General features: G+C 43.6%; 1 non-coding gene across 1 annotated transcript; it reads left to right on the top strand.

Moving 5' to 3' along the window:
- Positions 1 to 9,689: 9,689 nt before the first annotated feature.
- trnaq-uug lies at positions 9,690 to 9,761 on the top strand. The gene has a single exon. It is a non-coding gene; the product is annotated as a tRNA-Gln (tRNA).
- The last annotated feature ends 2,357 nt before the right edge of the window (positions 9,762 to 12,118 follow it).

The following is a 12,118-nucleotide window of genomic DNA, read 5'->3' as shown; positions in this document are numbered from 1 at the left end:
ATAAATAAATAAAAATTGACACAGAGGAATAGGCCTACTGACAGCCTACCCAAATGGGAGTGCATGTTTAGGCTGCCCGTGTCCTTGTGAAGCTTTTTGATCAGGCCTGATTATTATTACAGTGATGCCCGGTGTTTGGAGTCCAGCGTGTCCGTCGACATCAGAGAGCTTGCCGAAATAACACTTCACCGTGATATTCCATGATTAAGTAAGTGTGTCAACAGCGGGTAACGAGATGGGAAAGAGTTCGGCCACAGTGAGAAATCAACTCCTCTCGCTAGGTAGGCAACTAGCTAGAATTACAGTTGCGTCATAAAGATATAGAATGGAGCCAGAAAACAACACGTTCTCGAATTCTATGTCGTAAAGTCTAGAACTTGGGGTGGGGGGTAATTTTTCAATGTACTAATCATTGCTACAAACCCTTTCCCTCAGTATTTCGGTGGTTTCCCATACAACTCCCCCCTACCCATAGTTATATGATTCGCACATAGAAACTGAAAATGTCTTGTTGCGTATTACCTTGGTTTTACTTCTATGGACAGATGAGTTACATCAACAGTATTAATGCTTCACTAATATGGATTATGCCCACTCCCGCATAGCCCCCGGTCTCCAAACATTACATTGTAATACGTGAATTTAATGATAGCCAAAGCAACTTAACTGTAGTTAAGCAAAACGTGATGTATCAGATAGGGAAAACCATCAAGCGATCGCTACTTATCTTGAGTCATCGTAAAACAATCACCTTAGCGGCGAATAATGACCCCACCGGCTTGTTCGCACAAGTTTTCATATTGCGAATACAAGTAAACTAACTTTAACGTACAAAGTGGGTCCTTTGTAATAGTTAGGCTATTCGAAATGTTCAAAGGTAGCAAAATTAGCACGTATGAATTATCATAAGCAATAATTATGGGTTGCACTGTAAATGTAAAACGTTATACGTACCGGTGGTCGATTCTGGGGGAACATTTTGGATGTCCGCAAGCTTAATTCTTCGTCCCTGGCTGTTTAACAAAAGGTTCCGAGAGCGATGGGATAGTGTTTATTTTTGGTTTCAGAATCGCATCGGGCCTGGTCTTAGAAGCGATGGTCGGAAGGCTCGTCTCAGCACGCTCATTCCCTGCTCAAGGTCCTTTGTTCTGTTTATCTCCGACACGGAAAAAGAAATATTCACTATAACCTAAAGATCCGCACGATTTTCTGAAGCCCCCAAACTGCTTAGCTAGAGCTTTCTTTCGGCACGACACTTCGGCGCTGGAGAATCTCCCTCGCTCCTCGGAAACCCCAAATGCTTCCAGCCCCAAGTGTGTTCTCGGTACCAATTCTGCCCAACAAGAAGAAGGTAGCTAGCTACACTACTCGGCTCCGAGACGGACAAGATATTCAACGCAGCCGCAACCTCCTTTGTCTCGTTCGTTGCCCCACTCTTTTCATAACACACTCCTTCCTTCTCTGTCCTCTTTCTCACTCTCTCCTTCCTCTCTGATCCCCTCCTGGTTTTCAATGGGGCAGACGGGAGTTGTTTTTTTCTCCTCTGAGAAAGAAAAGACGCTCGGTTATAACCACAAGGTGAACGAGTGTAGGGTAACAAGCTTTAAACTGGTGTAGGCAGCTAGGCTATTCCCCGCCAGTCTTCTGAACAGATCTACTTCTTATGTTATTTACACACGTTATTTCGCAACCAAAAGCCAGAAGACTGCCATTCGACTAAAACGATGAATGTTTCTATTTGGTCACCAAAAACAAAAGCAATAACCTTGTGATTTATTTCTTATTAAATAATCGATTGGAGTACCATTCACTCGTTTTAAAAATCGTATTAATATTTGCATAACGATTTCATAACTTTATTGGTCAAATACAGCAACTGTTAATCAACAAAGATTTTAAAAATAGCTTTTGGACGCTAAGAAATGTATATGTTACACATTGTCGTTGATACCGGGGATATTTCACAGTTCCCAGTCTGCCACTTAAATTGCTGATATGATTTACTGAATACTGCTTGCATCGTTCTACCTTTGCAAAAACTCTCTCTCAAGCTGTACTGGCTTTATATGCATGTAAATTTTCCAATTGAGGGTGGGGGTGCGATGGAATTGATCAATGAATGAATGGAATCTCCACGTGGGGCTCACACATCTACAATCAACACAAGCACTACCGACCAATGAAGATGCCTGGTCCCCACGTGGGGTGACACATTCGTCTTCTGATTGGAGAAAGCGGCCACCACTGTGCTCCACACGTCAATCAAGTAGACCGAGTTAGCCGAAGACGATTTAACTCTTTGAGGGCGAAAAGAATTGAGTGGGGGATGGAGTTGTGTTATGGTAATTTTGAATCGCACGCAGGAACTTTTTTTTTTATTTCGTCCTTTTTAAAAAAATGGACGCGAATCGAGTGCTTGCATAGTCGTCTTTCAAATAGGCAGAATCCTTTACCAGATTAAAATCTATTTGTTATTGATAATGATACAGTAAGAGTATTTTCAATAGAAAAATATGCTTAATAGTGTTTATGCGGTCCGTTCATTTCATGTCTTATTTACTTGTGTCAACAAATGTAATATATCAGCATAAATACCCAATCCCACGAAGGCATGTGAACTAAATAACACTAACTATTATTATTATTATTATTATTATTATTATTATTATTATTAACAATAATAATAATACTAAAGTCTTAAATCAGAACATGTTTATTCAATATTTAAAAAATAGGGTTACAAGCCACCCAAAAACATTCAGAACAAGAGTTTCGGTTGCATTGTTAGGCGGCATTGTTTAAGACGGAGACACCCTTTCACACCTCTTCCGTGTGTGGTCAGTTGCATCTCTTTGCACTCCTCCTGGGGAAAGGGGGGGGGAGGGGGGGTGGGGGTGTCATTTCATGAACAAATAAGGGGAAGAGATCATAGGGAGCAACCGAGTGTTAGCACAGTCACGCGCAAAACACATTCTCGTTTGCCCTGCCTCACATTTGGTCCCGAGCCACGAATGTGACGTTTAAGAAACGGGCAGCGCATATCTCGATTGCATTACCATGTCAGGACGGTGAGGTCCCCGTCTATGACTGTACTACGAGTACACGAAGGACTTTAAATTTATAAGCGAAACACAGCGTTGTAGTACTGTTAGCAGCGAACTTTAAATTTATAAGCGAAACACAGCGTTAGAGTACTGTTATCAGAGGACGACGAGCGACTCGAGTCGTCCGACAAAGTATAAAGCACCGAATACCAAGCTGACCTGATTGGAATTTTTTGGAATAGAGAACAGGTACTGTCGAAAATAAATAAGTCTTCCGACAACATGGCTATCTGTTGTCACAGAGATAATCAGTGACAAGAAAAGATAAAATGGCTGCACGAGGATAGACTTTCACATGGCCAATAAACAGATACAGACCCATTTAAGAAATGTAAAAAAAAATCACTATACATATTTAATATGTTAAATTGAGACAAAAAAAGTTATTTCACGGTGGACACGGTTGCTGCTTTGTATCATTTTCATTTTTAATTTCAGGTAATTTTAGGTTTCTGGGCAGTGTGACAGAAGTAGGACTTGGAGCAGAAGGATAAAGTAATATTCCAGGCACATGCACATTTGTACATTTGCGCTTCTGTGGAACCAGCCCATGGAACTGAGGACATTTCCATAAAAAAAAGGGGGGGGGGGGGAGGAGAACGTCCCAGAGATGGCTATTAGTATTCCAGCGACACAGGCCCTTTAGCGTGGCTCATAATTAGACAGACAGATATTGGAAAAGCAATTTTCTGACGGTGGGAATCGCAAAACCTGCCGGAGGTGGAGCTGAAAAAGGAGAGGGAGGGAAGAGAAGGAAAGGAGAGAGAGAGAGGAAGAGAGAGAGGGAGGGGGAGCGGCGGGGGCTGCATGAGAAAGGGAATGGAGGATGGAGGGAGCAGGAAAAACAGAGAGAAGGAGAGCAGAAGAGAAAGTGTCAGAGATGGTACTGATACTATGAATTATAACTCTCATTGAGAAGTCTGTGGGACGGGGGGGACGGGGTGTTCTGTTCTGAATTAAATGTAATTTGATGATACGAAGGCCATAACCGTTTGTGTGTGTGTTTGGGGGGGGGGGTTGCTGGGGTTCAGGAGGGTTCTCTCTGATCACAGACTGGAGAACAGAAGAAGCCGTCGACGGTGGGTCCTCTGAAGGAAATCATCAGCTCTGGTGATTATACACACTCGAGATATGCTTACGTCGTTGTGGAGGTCAGACACTGAGGCTCGGTGGATGCGGCTCTGGGTGGGTCTTATTAAATTAGACTGACACGGGGCCGTCACCCTGGTGCTCTCCCTTCACCCCACTGACACCTGTCCCGGGGTGGAGCAGGAGTGATTTTGGGTCGGCTGAGAAGCCTCCGTTGGTGCTGAATTCGCAGGTTCTGCGGAGGGAGCAGGGAAGGAGCGGATTCACATGATTATAAATAAACATTACATTTTTTTCAGATTGTCTCATGTGCAAACAAACCTGCCCCCCAAAAAAGCAAATACTACATAGTAGTAACAGAACACATTTAGTACAACAAAAACCATCTGAAGCATTTAATTAGCAAAAACACACATTTATCAGACATGCTTTTTATGCATAAATACACATTCACGCATGCACGCATACATGCTTGAATGCACACACATATGGACATTTGCATGTATACACACACGCACACAAACACACACACATACACACATATGCACTCACACCCTCCCACACACACACACACACTCACTCACCCCTCCCCCCCCCCACACACACACACACTCACACGCACACACACCTGCCTGTAAATCCTGCCACTGCCTGCAGCTTCCTTCATTTTTCATAATCACAACGTGCAGAATTGCTTTTGGAGGAAAAAAAACAAGCAAAGCACAAAGCCAGCAGAAAGCTGTGGGGAAGGTAAACTATCGCTCACTCCTGGCAAATAACCACAGCCTGAAAGAGAACAGACCGCAAAGGTAAGGGGGGGGGGGGGGCAAGGGGAAGGGGGAGGGGGGAGAATGTAGAATGTGAGTAGCTCATAATTTTCAAGACAGAATTAGGAAATTGAAATATGTATACAAACGAACAGCATTTCAGCACGATCCCGTTTCTTATCAACACACATTTGACCGAACCGTCTTTTATGTTGCGCTATTTATCATACAAGACCATTAAAATTAAAATTTAAAAAAGAATTTTTTTTTTTGTTTTATTAACAGAAAGGGAATAAGGTTTTTTTTTTTTTTTTTTTTTTTTAAAGGTAGGACAAATAGAAGTAGGATGCCTGCTGTGTTTCCCCAGTGGGAACAGCATGGGGTGGGGCGGGGGGGGTGCGGGGGGTTGGGAGGGGGTCGCTTGTCAGGATCTCTCCGGACAGTGTGAGGACAACATCAGCCCAGCATGGAGGTGAGGGACAGGCAGACAAGACCACTGTGCCCCGCCCCCACGCCCCCCCATCCCCCATCACCCCCCCACCCCCCCCCACAGACAACCCTGCTGTCAGCACAGAGACGGCAGGGTGATTTATTGGGGGCCTCTCTCCTGGGAACCCTACTCTCACCACCCCCCCCCCCCCCTTCCCTCCTCCTCCCCCCACCTCCCTCCTCCTCTCTGCTTCTGGGCCTGGGGGCAGGGAGAGGGTAATGACCCACATCATCAGCTTCACACACACACACACACATACGCACACACTCACTCACACACACAGACACGCATGCGCGCACGTGCGCACACACACAATCGCACACACACACATCCACAGACATGCGCGCACATGTGCACACACACACAGACACACGCACAAGCACACACACACATTATAAACACAGATTTACACACACACGCATACACCCACACACACGGACATATACATGCGCGCTTGCATACACACACACGCACACACACATACATACACACACACAGATATACACACACACGTGTGCGCAAAACACACACACAAAAACACAAACACACAAGCACGCAGACACGCACATACCCACACAACACACACACACACGCGCATACACACACACAGACATATACATGCGTGCATGCACACACACACTCACAAACACAAACATATACATGCACAAACACATACACAAGCACACAGACACGCACACACACACACACACACTGCTCTTGCATGCGTGCACACAAGCACTGACTCACACAAACTCATGCCCGCAGGCATTAGAGAACTGAGGAATTCCACTGCTAATTCTCAAACGCTCTGCACACAGTGAGAATCCACACGCACCACTCCATGCAAAACACACACACAGCGCTCTCTTCTCTGAAACCACACACGGGCTGCAAAAACAATGTCTTTGTGTTTAGATTTTGCGGTGCAGATGAGCGTGTGTTATCAACTCTCTTTTTCACTCATCTCATGTGCGTGGACGCAGACACACACATACACGCACACGCACACGCACACGCACACACACACAAGGCTGGTTGTATTTTCGTACTGTCACTGCAAATCAGATGCCGCGTTTCAGTACTGCTGAGCACATAAATATTGGAGGGAAATCCAGGTACAGTACTGTCTTACGAATAAAAAACTCCATTGCCAATAGCCTCCCTGTTTCTCTTGCTCTCTCTCTCTCCTTCTCTCTGTTTTCCACTCCCTCTCTCTTTCACGCATCCACACGCACACACACACACACACACACAGATTTCACAGCAGATCGCTGTACAAATCCAAGCGATAAGCAAAGGTAGGAGCGTAGTTTTTCTGTGCCTGTATTGGTGACAAGAAATTAATTATCTTAGGAGAGGGGAGAATCTCTTAAACTTCCTAAATCTCACAACTATTTTAACTTCCGCTTACAGCTGTACAACAAATGGCATTTTCAAAATACTGGCCAACTGTTTTGCTGCGATACAAACTAATTTTTAGTTAGTTTACCCAGAATTCCCTGTTGTCCGGCATCTTTCACCCTGATATGAAACACTTTTTTTTTCTTCATTTAGAACAGAGCTCGTGAGTTCTTTCTGGAACAAGTTTGTCCTTGTGCGGGAGGCTACCCTTGAATGTTTGTGTTTTTTTGTTTAGGATAACAGGAAGTGAACCTTGCTTTTGACCTCTTCCAAAGCATAGTGTCAACATGACCTTTTGTCTTTGGTGATACTGGCCTTTTTTTAATGGCTTGGCTGCGGTCGCTCCATCTGTGCTTGGTTAGCGTTTCTCAGACATACGTTTTGGGAGTCTTAGTACATATTCTGCGGGAGTTCTTCTGTTTCTTTTTTGGTTGGGGGGGGGGGGGGGGGGGGGCATTGTAATTGGTGTCATTCCCACGTATATTGTGGTTTATTCTCACCAAGCCATTGTAGTTTCAAACGTCAGTGCAGATTGTTAAGTGTTTGTCGTTATCTAAAATGGCTGACAATGAGAACTAGTTCGCAATGGGGGGTTTTGTGAGCAGAACTGCTTGACCATTACCATTTGACCAGGTTAATGTACAGAAAATACTTAATAGCTCTTGTATGGAATAAACTTGGGAGCTAAATTCATGTTCACAATCATGACTGGCTATACTCACGGAAACCAGCAGGGGCTTTAGCCAATTTTAAACCTGTAATGGTCCCATCCTTGATTGGTTTTCACGATTAACTAACATGCCAATTTTAGGAGGGATCACTCAACTCTACTACAGACAAAATCTAAGTCTTTCGTCTGTACTTCTTTTCCAGACAAAAGGAACATTTGCCAAAACAATTCTCCCAAATGCAATCCACAGCTGTGGGTTGTAGTTTTTGCACCAGAAGTATTCCAGTATATCAATTAAGAAGCTTCATGTCTGTTGACAGGAAATGCTAAGTAATATTAATAAGACTGGTGTCCACTACAAACAAAAAGGCTCGAAAGTTTACGTCATTTTAGTATCACCCATGTCTAAACACATCTGTGTCACTGGCTCTCCATGCCAGTGAAATTAATCAAGTACTTTTGAGTCTTTTTGTTAAGAGAAGACACAAATCTTATGAATATTACTTGCTATTATTAAACCACCGCACATAGCTTCTCTCTGATGAATGTCATGAAGAAGTTACCTTGAAATAGAGAGAAAAAAACGGAGTAATCCAAAATAGTAGTATTTCATTATACAGTTGAGTGAATATAATCCTCTCCCCATGTCTTTGTTGTACAGCTAAATGACACCAGTGAAAAGTAGAATAAATAATATAATATGAACCGACACAGCATTGTTTTTTAACAGACACAACAAAACAAACAAAAACAGATATAATGTTAAATAAATGCAGGTTTGGAGGAACAGAGATTGATTTTAGCACTATATTCTGAAACCATATCAGCAATACCGTGGCCAAAGATTTTCTCTGTTCCACCTCCCACCTCCAGGAATTTTCGGTTGGCACTGGGGTTTCCAGTGTCATACTACAGTTCTGAATATCCATTGCCACAATGCTGTTGCCTACCTGGTCATGCATCTCAACTCTTTGAAGAGTAGGTTATTTGGAATGTTTATTTATTATATTTTATTTATTATTATTTTACAAACTTAGTTCTAAGTTCTAGAACTCTAAAAGCTTCTAGTTACCAGTAGTGATGGTTACATCAGAATAAGAATGTTCAGTGAAGCCTTGCAGTTATTGTTAAAACCATGATAACTGCAAGGAATGTCTATTTTATCCACCTAAAAAGAAAAACTGCCTTTATATACAATGGACTGGTATATCAAAATAAGCAGGCAAGGGTCATGTAAATTAATTGAGGGAACTTCTGAAAACAGCCTTCAGAACGTGGAAATTGACACACAATAATTAGACACACCCATGAACGCTGAAGAGTAGCAATTGAATTGAATGTTGAAATTCTCTTAAATCACTTAATTTGCCCGTGTCTGTTTGTTTAAACGCCCAAAGTTATTGCCCTAATTAGGTCCTTATATTGCGCTCATTTCCCTTCTAAATGAACGAAACAGTCAGTTTAACATGCCTGGGAACGGATCATTTCTGGCGCTCGAATACATACCACTACTGAGCACGGAGTGCCCCCGTGTGGTGATTCTGGATAGTGCGCCCGAGCAGCTGACCATGCCCAACGTGCAAAGCAAATCTAGAATAAACCAGCTAACAAGCTTACATTGCTGATTGTTGAATAACCTGTTGTTTGGTAGCTACCGTCGAAAATAATATTGCTTATTTTACTGTAATGAGCAAGGCCAGTGTGCGTAAGGCACCTATGTAACAGACAAGCTACCAATTTAAAACGTAGTTATGTAGTTAAGGCTATCGTGGCTAACGTTAACTAGCGAGCATGTATCTACCTAAGGCTAACATCATATATCTAGATATTTAACTAGGTAGCTAGCTATGTACTCGATGTAGAGAACAGAAAAACAAATATCCAGCTAACTTAAGGTTCGCTGTGGGCTGAATTACGTTAGCTCGCATAGTTACACAGACAGCTAGCTTGCTTGCTTATACTAGGTCGACTAAAATTGACTTGGAGGTAGACTAAACGCTCAGACCGGTCACCCAACCAGTCTTCTGATGAAACATCTGTTGTAGCTATTTAGACGGCCAGAGTTGGAAATGGACTGCGAGCATTGTATGCGCTGACGTATAAATTACATTTAACCAATGCTAAAACGTCGTAAAAATACACAGGAATAACCAGCATTGGTACTATCTGGTTCTATGGTGTAATGGTTAGCACTCTGGACTTTGAATCCAGCGATCCGAGTTCAAATCTCGGTAGAACCTTCATTACGGTTTTTGTGTGTCAAACATACAGTTTGTAGGCAAGCTTCATACGTACAGTATATACGGCATCTTAGAACTGTTATCAATTGTTTGCAATAATTTTATTGAGAGCATGTTAATTTTTAAAAAATGAGTACAAGGCACGAACCTGGAATTTGGGTGAACATAAAATTCACTTTCAAAATGCAATAATTCTCTAAAAACTAAAACGTCAACCAAAACGTTTTTTTTTTTGCCTTTTGAAATGTAGATACAAAGACACAAACATCTTAGATCAACATAAATTACTCTTAATTTGCCCCCTCTGAAGTCCAGTGAGAAAAAACATCACACAGTCCCCACTGTAAGGTCACACTATTGCATGGTATTTATTTATAATCACGTTTTGCTCTATGGCTGCAAGCACTATGATGTTGCCACTGCGATTTCCGGGAGACTTCTGACATCCAACACTGGTTGTTACCATGATCCACAATAGTAGCACCAAATGTAATTTCACCTTTATTCGTTGCTCTTGGAATCCTTTAATATCCCTGTTCCCACCTCTCATACACACACCCCTTCCTCTCACAGATTGCTATGCAATTTGCCGTGGTGAAATCTTTTCCCCTGATGTCCCCTCAAACAGGATGTAGGACGGATCGATTCAGAAATGTGTGCCATTTCTGAAACACTGTGGATAACTGCAAATTATTATAATTATATTGAGCTGCAGCCGACATGTGATTGCTTGTGAACATACCCCATGAGATGAATCTAGAATTCACTGAGGACATTTTGAGCATTGTTTATCATTGATATATATTAGATACTGCATCTTTGACTAGTCTCAAGTCAAGTGAATGGTGGCGATTAATCAGTTCTCCACCAGGGGTCAGTAAATCATCACTGCAAAGGACAATACCCATTGCTGAAGATCATCCTCACTCACGGACATTGAAACACTGCCAATAATAATTACTCCACTTAAAAATAGGACGAGAAGGACCACGTAATCTGCATAAAATCACCGCAGTCATAGATTTAGCCATCCTAATTCTGGACACAATTAGGTGTCCCAACCTCAGGGGTCATCCAAGCCTTTGCGCAGGACTCTATGTATAATTCATGTTGGCCGGTCCACAGTCAAATCAGTGTCATGCAATGCAGTTTAATGAGGCAGAGAGCATGACGTAATGTGTCCCGAGAGTAGCACGGGCAAGGGAGGTCCGTAATACGGAACACATGGCCACATCTCTTAATGTGCTGCAACCCAAAACCTGAGTAATGATAGCGAGACCTGGAGTAATACTCGAACGGCACAGCCCCCCCGACCTGGCTAATACTTTCCACAAAGAGTCATTTTCCGCGCAGCCGAGAGGAAACCGATATCGTTAAAATGAAATACCATCATTACTATTTTTATGCCGTTTTGGCGAAGGCGGTTCGCGGCGTAGCGGTGTTTGGCGTTCAAGATGGCCGTGTACCTGCCAATAAAACAAGTGCAAATGGTTTGCAGTTTCTTCGGATGAGCTGTGGAGCTCCACCGTCTCCACCGGGGGGTCAGTAGGCCACTCTGCATGTTTCGCCTGGACAAAAGACAACGGTGAAGATAGGGAAATGTTCTGGAGGCTAAATAGCTTACTTTATTGGTCTATTTGAATACTCATGCACCACACGCAGTTGTGGTCATCGCCACAGCTCATGCACGCTAAGCGTGAACAAAGACACGCTCTCCTCTGGGGCATGCCGTGTCCTTAGCGGCTTCTTTTCACACCGGAGCCCACAGGCCAAGCTTGCACAGACACGAGTCGGAGGAGCACACTTTATGTGCAGCTTTAGCAACCGGGCCGCGACACCCGCTCAACCGGCTGGGGGGGTCGCTAGAGAGCAACGATAATCAAATCCAGGCCAACTGAGCCCTCCTTGACCTTGGCCAATGTTGCCAATGCTACCACCAACTGTGTGCTGTGAGCAGTTTGGTGAGTAAGCTCTGTTTTGTGAGGGTTGTTGGTCAGGGAACACAGTAAGAGCAGGTGAGGGATGTTAGGTAGGGAGAGCTGTGAGTAAGCTCTGATTGGTGAGGAACGTTGCACGGAGCAAGGTGAGCAAGTTCTGTTTGTGAGGGACATTGTGCTTTCTTTTTCTCACTCTCCCTCCCTCTGTCTTTCTCCTTGCCTCTTCTTCTCTCCCTGTCTCTCTCCTTCCCTCACTCCATCCCCTCTCTCGTTCTTTCTCTGTTTCTCTCTGTCTCACTCCCTGTTTGTCACTCACTGTCCCTCTCTCCTCCTCTCTCTCTCCCCTCCCATCCTCCCCTCTCTCCTCTTCTCTCTCTCCTTCTCCCCTCCCTCTCTCCCCTCCTCCCCTCTCTCTCCCTC

The sequence above is a fragment of the Anguilla anguilla genome, chromosome 4 (assembly GCF_013347855.1).
Source record: "Anguilla anguilla isolate fAngAng1 chromosome 4, fAngAng1.pri, whole genome shotgun sequence".
NCBI classification, from domain to species: Eukaryota; Metazoa; Chordata; class Actinopteri; order Anguilliformes; family Anguillidae; genus Anguilla; species Anguilla anguilla.
Note: the sequence above shows the minus strand (reverse complement) of the source record. Positions and strands in the feature narration are given on the sequence as shown.